The sequence below is a fragment of the Lepidochelys kempii genome, chromosome 12 (assembly GCF_965140265.1).
Source record: "Lepidochelys kempii isolate rLepKem1 chromosome 12, rLepKem1.hap2, whole genome shotgun sequence".
In the NCBI taxonomy this organism is placed as follows: Eukaryota; Metazoa; Chordata; order Testudines; family Cheloniidae; genus Lepidochelys; species Lepidochelys kempii.
This window is the reverse complement of record NC_133267.1, coordinates 23103484-23116940: the sequence shown is the minus strand read 5'-3', so window position 1 is coordinate 23116940 and position 13457 is coordinate 23103484. Positions and strand designations below refer to the sequence as shown.

At 45.3% G+C, this 13457-nt stretch overlaps 1 protein-coding gene across 6 annotated transcripts in view; it reads right to left on the bottom strand.

Moving 5' to 3' along the window:
* Positions 1-13457, bottom strand: part of LOC140896285 (E3 ubiquitin-protein ligase RNF182-like) — a 69275-nt gene that overhangs the window by 47711 nt on the left and 8107 nt on the right. For 5 of the 6 annotated variants that reach the window (XR_012154503.1, XM_073307853.1, XM_073307855.1 and 2 more), the window contains exons 2-3: positions 12989-13060; positions 12569-12773 (exon numbers count right to left, since the gene is read on the bottom strand). The gene's annotated coding sequence lies outside the window, so the exon portion shown is untranslated. Of the gene's footprint in view, positions 1-12541; positions 12774-12988; positions 13061-13457 lie in introns of all 6 variants that reach the window. The other variant, XM_073307854.1, reaches the window with a different exon arrangement.

Below are 13457 nucleotides of genomic sequence, written 5' to 3'. Positions count from 1 at the left end.
AAGGTAAATCCTAAATTAGCAGCATCTATCCTGGCCCCTCTATTTATATCAGTCTGGGAAAGGGAAAAAGTGCCAGATAAGTGGACCAATGAAATTATAGTGAAGATACTAAAGAAAGGAACTCTCAGTGATTGTAGTAACTGGCGTGGTATCATACTTATCTGCGTCAAGCAAAGTACCGTGTAAGATCATATATGGATCATATAACCCAGCATATATCATAGGCAGTTGATAGCGTTCTCGGAAAACGGCAAGCTGGTTTTCGGAAAGGGTGTGGATGCACAGACCAGATATTTGCTCTATGAAACATAATAGAACAGCACTTGCAATGGCAACTCTATATAAATTTCATAGACTTTGAGAAGGCTTTTGATAGCATTCACAGGACCAACCTATGGTGCATTCTGTGGGCATATGGAATTCCTTTCCATATAATCAACATCATCAAAAGCTTCTATTTCAACTTTACATGCAGTGTTGATCACATTGAGCTCAGTTTTGAAGTCAAAACCGGAGTACATCAGGGGTGTGTCATGTCTGCAATCCTCTTCAACATTGCCATCGACTGGGTAATGCGGCATACAACAGAAGACATGCCACGGGGCATTAAATGGACACTCTTCTCATCCCTTGAAGACCTGGACTTCACAGATGATGTCGCTCTCCTATCACATACCCAACACCATATTCAAGAAAAAACAACTCGACTCAATGCATTCAGCCAGCAAATTGGACTGAAAATCAACTGCAATAAGACAGATTCATGACCTTTAATATTGCCTCACCATCACCTGTATGGATAGAGGATTATGTTCTCACCAATGTAGAAACATTCACATACTTCGGCAATACCATCAGCTAGGACAGTGGAACAAGGCAGGACATCCGGAACAAAATCAATAAAGCCAGGAACACCTTCAGGAGCTTAAATACAGTCTGGAAATCATCAAAATACAACACCAAAACCAAACTTAAGATTTATCAGAGCTGCGTAGTTTCAACTCTACTTTATGGTACATAATGCTGGTGAATCAGAAAGTATGACACGTCCAAACTGTCTTCATTCCAAACATGCCTCCTCCGTATCTTTTGGCCCAGAACAATCTCAAACCAAGATCTATTGACACAGTGCAGCCAAAAGGATCTGAGCACCATCATTGCCAGGAGGCGTTGGAGATGGATCAGTTATGTGCTTTGGATGGAAACTGATTCCATCACCAGAGTAGCAATAAGGCAAGCGAAAGGCAAGCGAAAATGAGGCCACCCAAAAACAATATGGCAAAGAGCTGTGGAAGCCGAGCTGAAAAACCTGGGGCAAAGCTGTGGAACCATTGAAAGACTTACACCAATTTCAATTATTTGAAATTCTGGCAATTATATTGTGTTATTCTGACAAATAAAATATGCAGAATTTTAAAATATTGTGCACAGAATTTTTAATTTTTTGTTGCAGAATTTTTAATTCCCGCCCCCTCGCGGAGTATATTTTGAAACTAACAAGGATATATAGTTTGAATGCCAGGAAAAATGTTATTTTACTTCTATGTGATAATTATCACAGAACTCAATGCAGTCACTTAGAAAGCACATATGTGACTGGATGAGCTGATCAGTAAACTTTGTTCCAGGGCTCAGAATTGTGGACCTTGAGAAAGGTAAATAATAAAAATGTAATGACTCATGACTGTTTTCAGTCAGTCATGAGATTTCTCATATCTCCACTACTACTAATTTACAGGCTATATTGTGAGAAGGGTTGAGCACCCCATTTCCTTCACTGGGTGTTCCAGGTGCACATCACCTCTCTCAGTTGGGCCCTATATTTGTTTTTCATAACACAGCAAGTAGTCTCCAAGGTAGTTAATTTCTGAGCTCTTTAGTTATAGTTTTTGGAGTATAATAGGGCACAGTTTATATTGAGTGCCATAATTTCCTGTCATATAACCCGTAAATAGTACTGTAAATCGTGGATCCAATCCATAGGTATAATTCAGAATTCTGAACCTTGCTCTTGACACATCATAATATCCCATAGCCCTGAAATCACCTACCTGCAGTTACTGGGGGAAAGAATGCAACTGAGCAAGCTGATATCATCAAGGAGGCAATTTTTTTTACACTTCAATTTATAAGGCAGGCTTGAAACACCATATTCTAATGTGCCTTATTATATGTGTTCTCAGAAAAGTTGAAGAGTCTAGACCAACTTCCAACAGTGCACAAGCCAGTACAATTGTAGCAAGGTGGTGCATACTATACAGTAGAGCAGAAAAGGAGGTTACTTACCTGTGGGTGCTCCACAATAGGATGCGTGCATGCCATATGCTCTTGACTGGAGATTGCAAAGCAGTGAATCATGCTCCCTATAGGGAGGTGCGGAACTGTTAACACTCAGTTCCTTCTCAACTGCAAAGACTCTACAGCAGAGGGAGAACCAGATGTGAAGCACCTATAAGGACAAAACATCTCTAAGAATTCAAGGTACTGTACAGGTAAAGAACCTCTCCTTCTTTGAATATATGTCCCTATGGGTGCTCCACTGTAGGAGACTCCCAAGCAGTAACTGGTGCATGCTGAGGAGGCAGATCCAAGACAGTTCAGAGGACTGCATCACCAAACATTGCATCAGTTCTACAAGCAGGTAAGATAGCGTAATGATTTCTATTATGGGAACATAATCTAAGCATGCTACAGATGTGACTGAACCTTAGTGCAGTGTGCTGTTCCTCTGTGAGGGTGCTGTATTCCAGAAGTGTCATAGTACATATTAAGATGCAACCCAGGACCCACTCCAACAGTCTTTGTGTGGAAATGGGCTGTTCCTTCATCCTCTCCACAAAAAATACAAATAGTCTGGGGCAAGGTCTTAGTACTGTCAAGGTAGAATGAGAGATCCATCCTGACACATAGTTTATGTAGGCTGGTTTCCTCCACAGAGACACGAGGCTTTGGATAGAACACTGGTGGACGGATTTCCTGATTAATATGGTGTTCTGAAGAGACCTTAGGAAGGAAGCAAGGATGGGGAACAGTGTAGTTTTCTCTCTGTAGAACAACGGTTCTTAAACTTTTGTACTGGTGACTCCTTTCACATGGAGTCTCACTCAGAGGCTTGCTCCTTATAAATTAAAAACACAGTTTTATATATTTAACACCATTATAAATGCTGGAGGAAAAGCAGGGTTTGGAGTGGAGACTGACAGTTCACGACCCCCATGTAATAACCTCACGACTCCCTGAGTGGTCCCGACACCCAGTTTGAGAACCCCTGCTGTAGAAGGTAGTGAATGGTCAGTCTGCCCTGAGAACACCTAGTTCTCCCATTCATCCAGCCAAAGTGATGGACATAAGGAATGAAGTCTTCAGGGAGAGGTGGAGAAGACAGCATGTAGCTATCAGTTTAAAGGAGGATGTTCCTTACTGCATTAAGAATCAAATTCAGGTCCCATTGGGGGGCCAGGTTCCACACAGAAGGAAACAAGTTGTGTAAGCCCTTAAAGAATCTGATCATAGTAGGATGGGCAAAAACTGAGAAGCACTCAGTTGGTGAGTGGAAGGCCAAATGTACTCTGACTGAGCTCACTGACCGACCCTGTGTCTTTAAATCCTACAGGTACTCTAGGCCAGTGCTACTCAAAGTGGTGGTCCGCGGACCGGTGCCAGTCCACGAGCCATCGGCTGCCGGTCTGCATGCACTGCGTGAAAAAAAAAATTGCCAGTCCCCCACATCAGATAGCTTGAGAAGCACAGCTCTAGGCCCTCAGAGAGCAGAGCATCTGATGCTTGAGAAGAGTGAAGAGAAAACCAGGAATGGAGGTGTCTCCACTTTTGAAGGGAAGTTTTGCAAGTAGTAGGATTCCTGCAAGATAGAAAAAATAACTAGACACTATCCAAATAGGTAGTTCCATGTTTGAGAATAATTTAAGGACCATTTTGTCAGGTTCAAGGATGAGGGGCTGGGATGGATCAGGGTCTCTAAGTTCTTCTTCGAGTACTTGCTCATATCGATTCCAATTAGGTGTGTGCGAGAATTTTTTTCCTAGCAACATCCGGTGGGTCAGCTGTGGAGCCCCCTGGAGTGGCGCCTTCATGGTGCTATATATATATATATATATATACATACACACACACACACACACACACACACACCCCAGCCAACCCAGTGCCTCCTCAGTTCCTTCTAACCGCCCGTGACGGTCACTGGAACTGTGGAGCGTGGCATAGCTGTCCTCCACTCTCCCTAGCTTTTTGCTTCCCGTTGTTAGATAGCTGTTATAGTTGTATAGTTAGTATAGTTGCAGTAGTTGTTATAGAGATAGTGATAAGTTTAGACTTAATTTAGTGGGTTGGAAGGGGTCCTTCCTCTCCTCCCTATCTGCTGCTTGGGCTCATGCCCAAGGCTTCGGGTTTCAAAGCTTGCTCAGCCTGCTCAAAGCCTATGCCAACAGGAGACCCCCACAACTCCTGTTTGAAGTGCCTTGGGGAGTCTCACCAGGCTGAGAAGTGTTCATACCTTGGACCAAAAAGGAGTGGGACTTTAGACTCAAGCAGCTCTTTATGGAAGCGGCCCTTAGCCTAGTACTGCTCCCCAGCGCCTCGCTGGCACCGATCCGCACTGCGCCCTGGAGAGTCAATGGCACCGTTGAGTCCGGTGCGCACAGGCTTGTGCTGTCTCTTCTGGCCTGGAGATAGAGAACGGCGCCAGGTCACTTGTACTGGCTGTGGTGCTGGAGAGGCCCAGTGCTGCGAGCCTCTATCGGAGTCCAACCATGGTGTAGATTCATCATTGAGAAATACAATTAATTAATTGTCTCACAACACTAAAGAATTTTTTAAAAGGTGTTTTTTTTTTTTCTATGAGACACCATGTTTCAGAAAGCACAGGCTGGCAACACAATGTTAGGAGGAAAGACAACTACATTTCTGCTGGGGACAGACATTATTTTTGTTCTATTTCAAGAATGAGTTTAATCCTCTTAAAACAGTACTGGAATCTCTCCTACTCTTGGTGAAGATTGAACTGGTGCCACCTGAGTTTGTCAGAAGAAGGTTCTATTCCAACTATTTCCTAGTCAGCAAAAGAGACAGAAGATGGAGAGCAATCCTCTCTCTCAGAATCTTGCCCACCTATCTCCTTTCAAAGCATTTCAGATCATACTAGCCACCATAGTTTCATCCCTAGATCCAGGAAACTGCTTCATCACCCTCAGACTACAGGATACGTACTTTCATGTAGCCATCTACCCATCCCACAAGCATTTCCTTCATTTTTTAATAGTCTCAGATCATTACCAAAACTGAGTCTTGTCTTCTTCGGGATCTGAACAGCCCTGAGGGCCTTTACAAAGATTATCCTCTCTGTGTTAGAAGTATACCTCCATCACTGGGATATTGTGGTACTGGACAACTAGCTCATCAGCGGCTGGTCCGCTCTAGAGGGTCAGTCGGCAACCTCCAGGGTACTACCTTTATTTCAGTCTCTGGATCTCCATATCAATCTGAAGAAGTCTATACTGACCCCAGTCCAAAGGATAGACTTCATCAAAGCTACTCCAGACTCTCTTATTACAAGAGCCTACCTGCCTAAGGAGAGATTCTCCATTTTATCCAGTTTTATCTCAGCAATACAGCACAGCCCACAAATAACTGCAAGGACCTACCTACAGCTCTTGGGCTATATGTCAGCCTTCACGTTTGTAATGCTTTACCCAAGACTGCACCTCATGTGCCTTCAGATGTTGTAAGGTTTGCGTACACCCCAAACAGACAGTCTCTCCAAACTCATCATGGTACCTCTGAAAATTCTGGAGACTCTCAGCTGATCCAAGGACACAATGAAGCACTGCATGAGAACCCCATTTTCACATCTCCCACCCTCAAAGATCCTTATTACAGATGCCTCCCATTTGGGGAGGAATCTCAGGCCAGGTGATCCTCACAAGATACCACACTCCACATCAACATTCTAGAGCTAAGAGTTGTTCAATATGCTTATTAGCACTTCCTTCACAACATACAGGGTCACTCTGTCAGGGTAATACTGGACAACAGCGTAGCAATGTGTTATGTCAACCAGCAGGGCTTAGTAAGATCCCAATCCTTATTCACAGAATTGCTGAAACTGAAACTGGTGCATTTCCCATCAGATAGAAATCTCAGTGGTCTGTCTACCAGGCCACACAACTGCAGACTCTCTGACCTCTTCCATCAGGAAGATGAATAGGAGCTCTATGACTTTGTCTTCAACAGCATCTGCCAAGCCTGAGGTCTCCCAGAAGCAGACCTCTTTGGTACCCCAATCAACATGAAATTTTGCCTTTTCTGCTCCTTATAGCCATGACTCCTTGAGAGATTTCTTAGTAAGACCATGATCTTGTACCTTGCTATATGCTTACCTGCCTCTCTCTCACTCTTTCCTGTTGCAGTTCGAGCAAGGTCTTGAGAATGAGAAAGGGTTATCCTCATAACATTGTCCTGGCCAAGACAAATGTGCTTACTCAAACCTCCTTCACTTCTCTGTAGCAATGCCTATCTGCCTTCCTATCAGGAGGGCTCTCCTATCACAGAAAAGACGGTTACTCATCTTCATAACTTTTGTTCTTCGAGATGTGTTGCTCATATCCATTCCAATTAGGTGTGCGCGCCGCGTGCACAATCGTCGGAGAATTTTCACCCTAGCAACACCCAGTAGGTCGGCTGTGAAGCCCTCTGGAGTGGCGCCTTCATGGCGCTGGATATATACCCCAGCTGTCCCAGTGCCTCCTCAGTTCCTTCTTGCTGGCTACTCTGACAGAGGGGAAGGAGGGCGAGTTTGGAATGGATATGAGCAACACATCTCAAAGAACAACAGTTACAAAGGTGAGTAACCGTCTTTTCTTCTTCGAATATTGTTTCCAATTAGGTGACTTCCAAGCTTTACCTAGGCGGTGGGGTCGGAGTGAGGTACCGCAGAGTGCAGAACCACTGAACCAAATGCAGCATCGCCCCTGGATTGCTGAATTATCGTGCAGTGAGCGGCAAAGGTATGTACCAATGACCAAGTGGCAGCTCTACAGATCTTCTGTATTGGAACCTGGGCCAGGAAAGCGACCCATGAGGCTTGAGCCCTCGTGGAGTGAGCGGTGAGGTGCGTTGTCGGGACACCGGCCAAGTTGTAGCAGGCACGGATACAGGCCGTGATCCAGGAAGAGATGTGCTGTGAGGAGACCGGGAGGCCTTTCATCCGATCGGCCATGGCAACAAAATTGCTGGGTCGTTTTTCTAAACGGCTTCGTGCACTCAAGATAGAAGGCGAGAACCCTACAAACACAGAGAGTGCAGCTGTTGCTCCCGTCGAGTAGCGTGTGTTTCGGGTAGAAGATCAGAAGGAAGATGTCCTGGTTGATATGAAAGGCTGACACTACCTTAAGAAGGCAGGCAGGGTGAGGCTGCAGCTGTACCTTGTCTTTATGGAACACCGTATACGGTGGTTCCAACGTGAGGGCTCTGAGCTCGGATACATGCCTTGCAGAGGTGATAGCCACAAGGAAGGCTGTCTTCCAGGAGAGGTACAGGAGCGAGCAGGTGGCCATCGGCTTGAACAGGGTCCTCATAAGCCTGGAGAGGACCAAGTTAAGGTCCCATGAGGGAATCCTGCAGGTATAGACAGTCCAGTCCCTTAAGGAATCTGACGACCATAGGGTTGGAAAAGACCAAGCGACCATGTTCCCCCGGGTGGAAAGCCGAAATGGCTGCCAGGTGCACCAGATAGACGATACAACCAAACCTTCTTGTTTTAGGGACAGGAGATAATCCAGGATGAAAGGCACCGAAGCCTGCAGGCGGGGCACGCCGTTCTGAGCACACCAACAGGAAAACCATTTCCACTTGGCCAAATATGTGGCTCGGGTGGAGGGTTTCCTGCTACCTAGCAGTACCTACTGCACCGAGTGTGAGCAGAGCAGCTCTGACCGAGTTAGCCATGCAGCATCCATGCTGTGAGGTGGAGCGATTGCAGGTGAGGGTGACAGAGGCGTCCGTGCTCTTCTGAGATCAGGTTCGGTCACAGCAGGAGTGTGATCAGAGTGTCTACTGATAACTCCAAGAGTGTGGTATACCAGTGCTGCCTGGGCCACGCTGGTGAGACCAGAACCAGACGTGCTCTGTCCCTGCATAACTTGAGCAGGACCCTGTGGACTAGTGGGAACGGAGGGAAGGCGTAGAACAGCTGGTCTTTCCACGGAAGTAGGAAGGCGTCTGTTAGGGAACCCAGGGAATGTCCCTGGAGAGAACAGAACACTTGGCACTTCCAGTTGTTGCACAAAGCGAACAGGTCAACCTGGGGAAACCCCCAGTTTCAGGAAGATGGAGTGGATGACATCTGGGCGAATTGACCACTCGTGAGACTGGAAGGACCTGCTGAGGCGATCCACCAACTAATGGCTTCCTGACTGAGGGGGGATGACCGGGCTCCCCCTGGCTTGTTGATGTAAACATAGCCGTGGTGTTGTCTATGAGGACCGCCACACAACAGCCATGTAGGTGCCTGTGAAACGCCTGACATGCCAGGCACACTGCCATCAGCTTTTGCACACTGATGTGAAGAGATAGCTCGGATGCGATCCATAGACCCTGCGTTCGGAGGTCCCCGAGGTGGGCACCCCATCCCAGAGATGATGCGTCTGTGCCTAGGGACAAGGAGGGTTGTGGGGCATGAAATGGTACCCCTTCACACACCGACATGGGGTCCAACCACCAGTGGAGGGAGGTTAAAATCACTTCTGGGACAGTGACCACCATGCTCAGGCTGTCTCAACCTGGCCGATATACTGTTGACAGCCAGGCCTGAAACGGGAGAAGCTGAAGTCTGGCATGCCTGGTTATGTACGCACATGAAACTATGTGCCCCAGAAGGCTCAGGCACGTCTTTACCATTGAAGTCAGGAAGTTTTGAAGGCTGCGGAAGATGTCCACCAGCAACTGAAAACGGGCATCCGGTAGGAGAGCTCGGGCGAGTCTGGAGTCTAAGACTGCCCCGATAAACTCTATTCTCTGGGTTGGTTCCAGAGTCGACTTTTTGGTGTTGAGCAGGAGGCCCAGCTGGCGGAACATGTCTATGGTGAGTCGAACGTGGGATTATACTTGGTCCCTGGTGCGGCCCCGAATAAGCCAGTCATCGAGATACGGAAACACTTGGATCTGTTGTTGATGAAGGGAGGCTGCCACGACGGCCATACACTTGGGTGAGCACCCTGGGAGCCGTTGACATGCCAAAGGGAAGGATGGTAAATTAGTAGTGTTCGTGATTGACCACAAAGCAAAGAAAATGTCTGTGCACTGGATGAATAACTATGTGGAAGTATGTGTCCTTCATGTCAAGGGCAGCATACCAGTCTCCAGGTAAGGAATAATGGTCCCCAGCGAAACCATGCGGAACTTCCAGCTTTACCATGAATTTGTTGGGTCTGCGCAGATTTAGGATAGGTCGAAGCCCGCCCTTGCCCTTGGGGATTAGGAAGTAACGGATGTAAAAACTCCTGCCCCTGAGCTCCCTTGGAACCTCCTTGATCACTCCCATGGTCAGGAGCGTTTGGACCTACTGTGTAAGGAGTTGCTCATGAGAAAGGTCCCTGAAGAGAGATGGGGAGAAAGAAAACTGAAGAGAATATCCCTTTTCCACTGTGCGAAGAACCCAACAGTCTGAAGTTATATGGGACCACGCACAGTGGAAATGGGAGAGATGATTTCAAAATGGAGGGGAAGGATCCTGGATGGTGACTGGCATGCCACCACTAGTGAACATGGCTGAGGGTGAATATAAAGTTACTCGTAGTCCTTGGAGGAGACAAAGTATTTCCTCTCCATTCCTCTGGCCGTCAGTGGGATGGAGGCGGGGGTTTGCCAGATTGTCTTGGCATTGGTCTGAATGGTGCAGATAATGGGCAAAGATACTTGGGACAGGGCCTCCGCTGAAAGGATGTCCTCCAACTCCACTACCTCCTCAGCTTGGAGGGTCGTATTATGTGCCACTCTACATAGAAGGTCTTGGTAGGCACGAAGGTCTATTGGGGGAGGACCAGAGATTGCTGTCCCTGCTACTGCCTCGTCTGGAGAGGACGAGGAGGATGCCACAGGGGCCAGGGGATCCTGTGGCAGAAACTGCTGTGAAGGGTCCTGTTGTCCAGGATCCACTAACTGGGGCTTGGGGCCTGTGCTGGGGTAAGTGCAGTCACTTCTATACACCCCGGAGGAAGACAACTTATGGTGGCCTCTGGCACCCGGAGTTCTGAGTGGGAGGCCCCCGACAGAACCCCTTGGGCTTGGTGGTATGCCCACGGGGTCCAGAAGGACCATTGTGAAGGCTCCTGATTAGGGTCTTGGCCTTCCTCCTGCCAGTGACCCACGTCATCCTTGCCATGGCTTGGAACAGGGTAGGCTGAGCGTGAGCCGCCCTCGGACTGTGACGACCATGAGGCAGAGCGCAAGGGCCAAGACGGTGCAGAGCGTCCCTGCACTATCGGCGCTTGTACCCTCGGTCGCTCCGGTGCTGGACGTGACTCCGAGGCTGGTATAGTGAGAAGATCCCTGAATGCATTGCCTCAGCCACATAGCAAAACACCTTGAAGGTACATATCAGATGCAGACTGCATCCTCTTCACAGGAGTCAGAATGGCACTAGATGGACATACGCCACCTCCCTACTAGATTCATGAAAGAGAGGGACTAGTAGCACTGGTTTTTGTAATCTTCTTCACACAGTTTTGCAAATAAATCTCAGTCCTGACCTCCAGCCTGTACTGCTACTATTCCAGTCCAGAGGCTCAAAACCTATTGAATTTTCTAGTGATTCTGCAAAATTATGGATCACCAAATTAACTTTCACTAACATAGGATGTGAAATAGGATCTCTACAGATAAGACCTGTGACTGGCCCATTGACTTACACTTTCTCAGTCACAGGAGTTGGGTTCTGGCCCTAATGCGAATCAAGCCAATAATTATATTGAGAGAGAACAAATATTAGAGATTTTTCTCATATAGAGTGAAGTAAGGAAAGAGGATTTTTAAACTAAGGTTGGTCTGCAGGGAGGGATGAACTAAAACATGCATTAAGATGTAAGATCTACCTGCTTAGCAACTGTGTCCTAAAAGGAGAGGAAATATTCTAAACACATTTAGGGGCTGCTCAAAGACACCTTGTGAATGCAAGTTTCAAAACTCTCAGACTAAGCACATTACTGATACACAAGATTCTTTTGTTTTCTTTTCTGGGAAAACACCAATGGGAATTCAGTAAGATACAGACTATAAAATATGCCTAATATACTAGACAGTAAGACTTAACTCTATATGGAAATAAAATAAATAGAATAATAAAAGATTTGGGTAGCCTCAAAATCATGCCGATATACTGAAATACAACATTCAGATGAAGAAACAGGAAGAGATTTATTTTTCAGTCAAGACTCCAAAACCACACATTAAATAATTCAGACTTCCAGCATTGATGGTCTCAGTAGGCATTGCAGTTGTCTGTACCCAGCACAGAGAAATGCCACTGAACTTCAATAATTGAGGGTCAAGTGAAGGCTTGGTGGAGATGCTAGGGAGAACACTTTAATCCTTACATTGCTGGAGTGTTTGTTTCATTTAACAACAAGTACTAGAAGTAAACTTTAATGAAGATGATATTCAATACTACCAGGAAAACAAAACATTACTAGAAAGTATAAAAATTTCAAAAGGAATTAGATGAGTATATAGTGTATCTAATATGGCTTCTTTGTGGCTTTCAAAAAGCTATTTGCTAGAGGCAGATCTAGGCCACAGAGTGTGGATCTAGGGTTGAATTTAACAGGGAGTAGTGGAGGGAGCTGGATCTAGAGTTTTGATCTGGTCTCTTTTAAATTAAGGGAGTGATTAAAATTTTCAGATTTATATATTTAACCCAACGTTTATGAGTAATTGGATCAGAGTTTTGATTCAGGCCCATCTCTAGTACAATGGCTGCCCTTGGAATTTTTCCACCACTTTTATAAGCAAACATTACATTAATGCAATGTTCCCCAAGTATTTCCAATACTAAATACAGAGAAGAACAGAGAATATGTGGTCATTCTTTATAGTTGCAAAGACAAACCTCGAAAGTTTTTAAAGGTGAGCTCAGTACTTAGTCACTTTTTAAAGCAATGACTGTTTAAGAACATTAAAGTCAGGACTCAAAGGGAGGAACAAGTACAGCTAACACATTGTTCTCCCCGTTAAAAGAAAGTAACCTGCTTGAGGATAAGGCGAAGATAGAAAGTTTCCATTCTGAAACACTTATAATACAAGGCCCAACTAAGTCTCCTCCAAGTTTGAACAGTTGTTCCAGTACATTAGAATATTGTCATTGATCCAAAGAAGAATATGCACTGTTATCAAGCAGTAAATACCAACCCCCACCAAACATTAACCTTGATATTACCGACTGCAGTAATAATTATATAAATAGCATTGTCCCTACTACTGAAGTTTAAAAATTACTCTTTTATGATTACACTGAGAAAGCAATTAAGTGTACCTTAAAGTTTCAACATTAGCAACCTACACTGTTCAGATAGGATCATATTCAGCTCAAAGGAGCCCCAGCTTCTCCAGGCTCTTGGAATCTCTACGAGTTCCTTGATCTCTGCAGCTACTCATGGGTTTGACAAGGAAGTAACTCTTCAATAGCCATGGAATATCACATTAAGCATTACTGTGTCTCCTGCCCACAGGTGGCATCTCAGTAGATCTCCTAGCGTTGGGGTGCTCTGTTGGTAGAAGTGATCATAATAAATTGCAATTCTATAAGCATTTAAGGAGGAGATCTTAAAAAGATTAACCACAAAAATATCCCAGGTGGGTAGGTTAATATTATAATTACCCATTTTATTTATGGGAGAACAAAACAATTCAGACCAAACAGCAAGGTAATGGTACAGACCTGAGTCCTCTAGTCACTAGACCACACACTCTGAATATATACCTAGGGTGGCTCTCAAGATGTTGATGTCTTGGTCCAAAGCTGCAAAAATATCCAGGATGTTGGTTCTGGCAACTGAGATGAAAAAAAGAGAAAAAGCAGGGTATGGCTCTTGGGGTACATCAGAAACAAAATCTGAAAATTGTGGGAGGTACAATACACACACCTATATGCAAGCAGCACACAGGATATCACTCCCAATTTAAAAACCCCAGATCTCAATACCCTCAAATGTTGCCTAGATTGCAAAGTCTGAAGGAACCCATGACATTGACTGATGTTCAGACCTTTTTTAAAACCTAAGGAAATTCCTAAGCAAAAACTTCATTAAAGTGTTAAAGTTGAGATAGACTAACATGTATATCCACCAGAAAGTTCTTAAATGACTTGTAGCTGCTGTCTTTCAGTTGCAGCTGTTTTATATTTTAATCTTAGAAAGCCTGAGAATTTCATGTTAAAGGTGACCTATAAA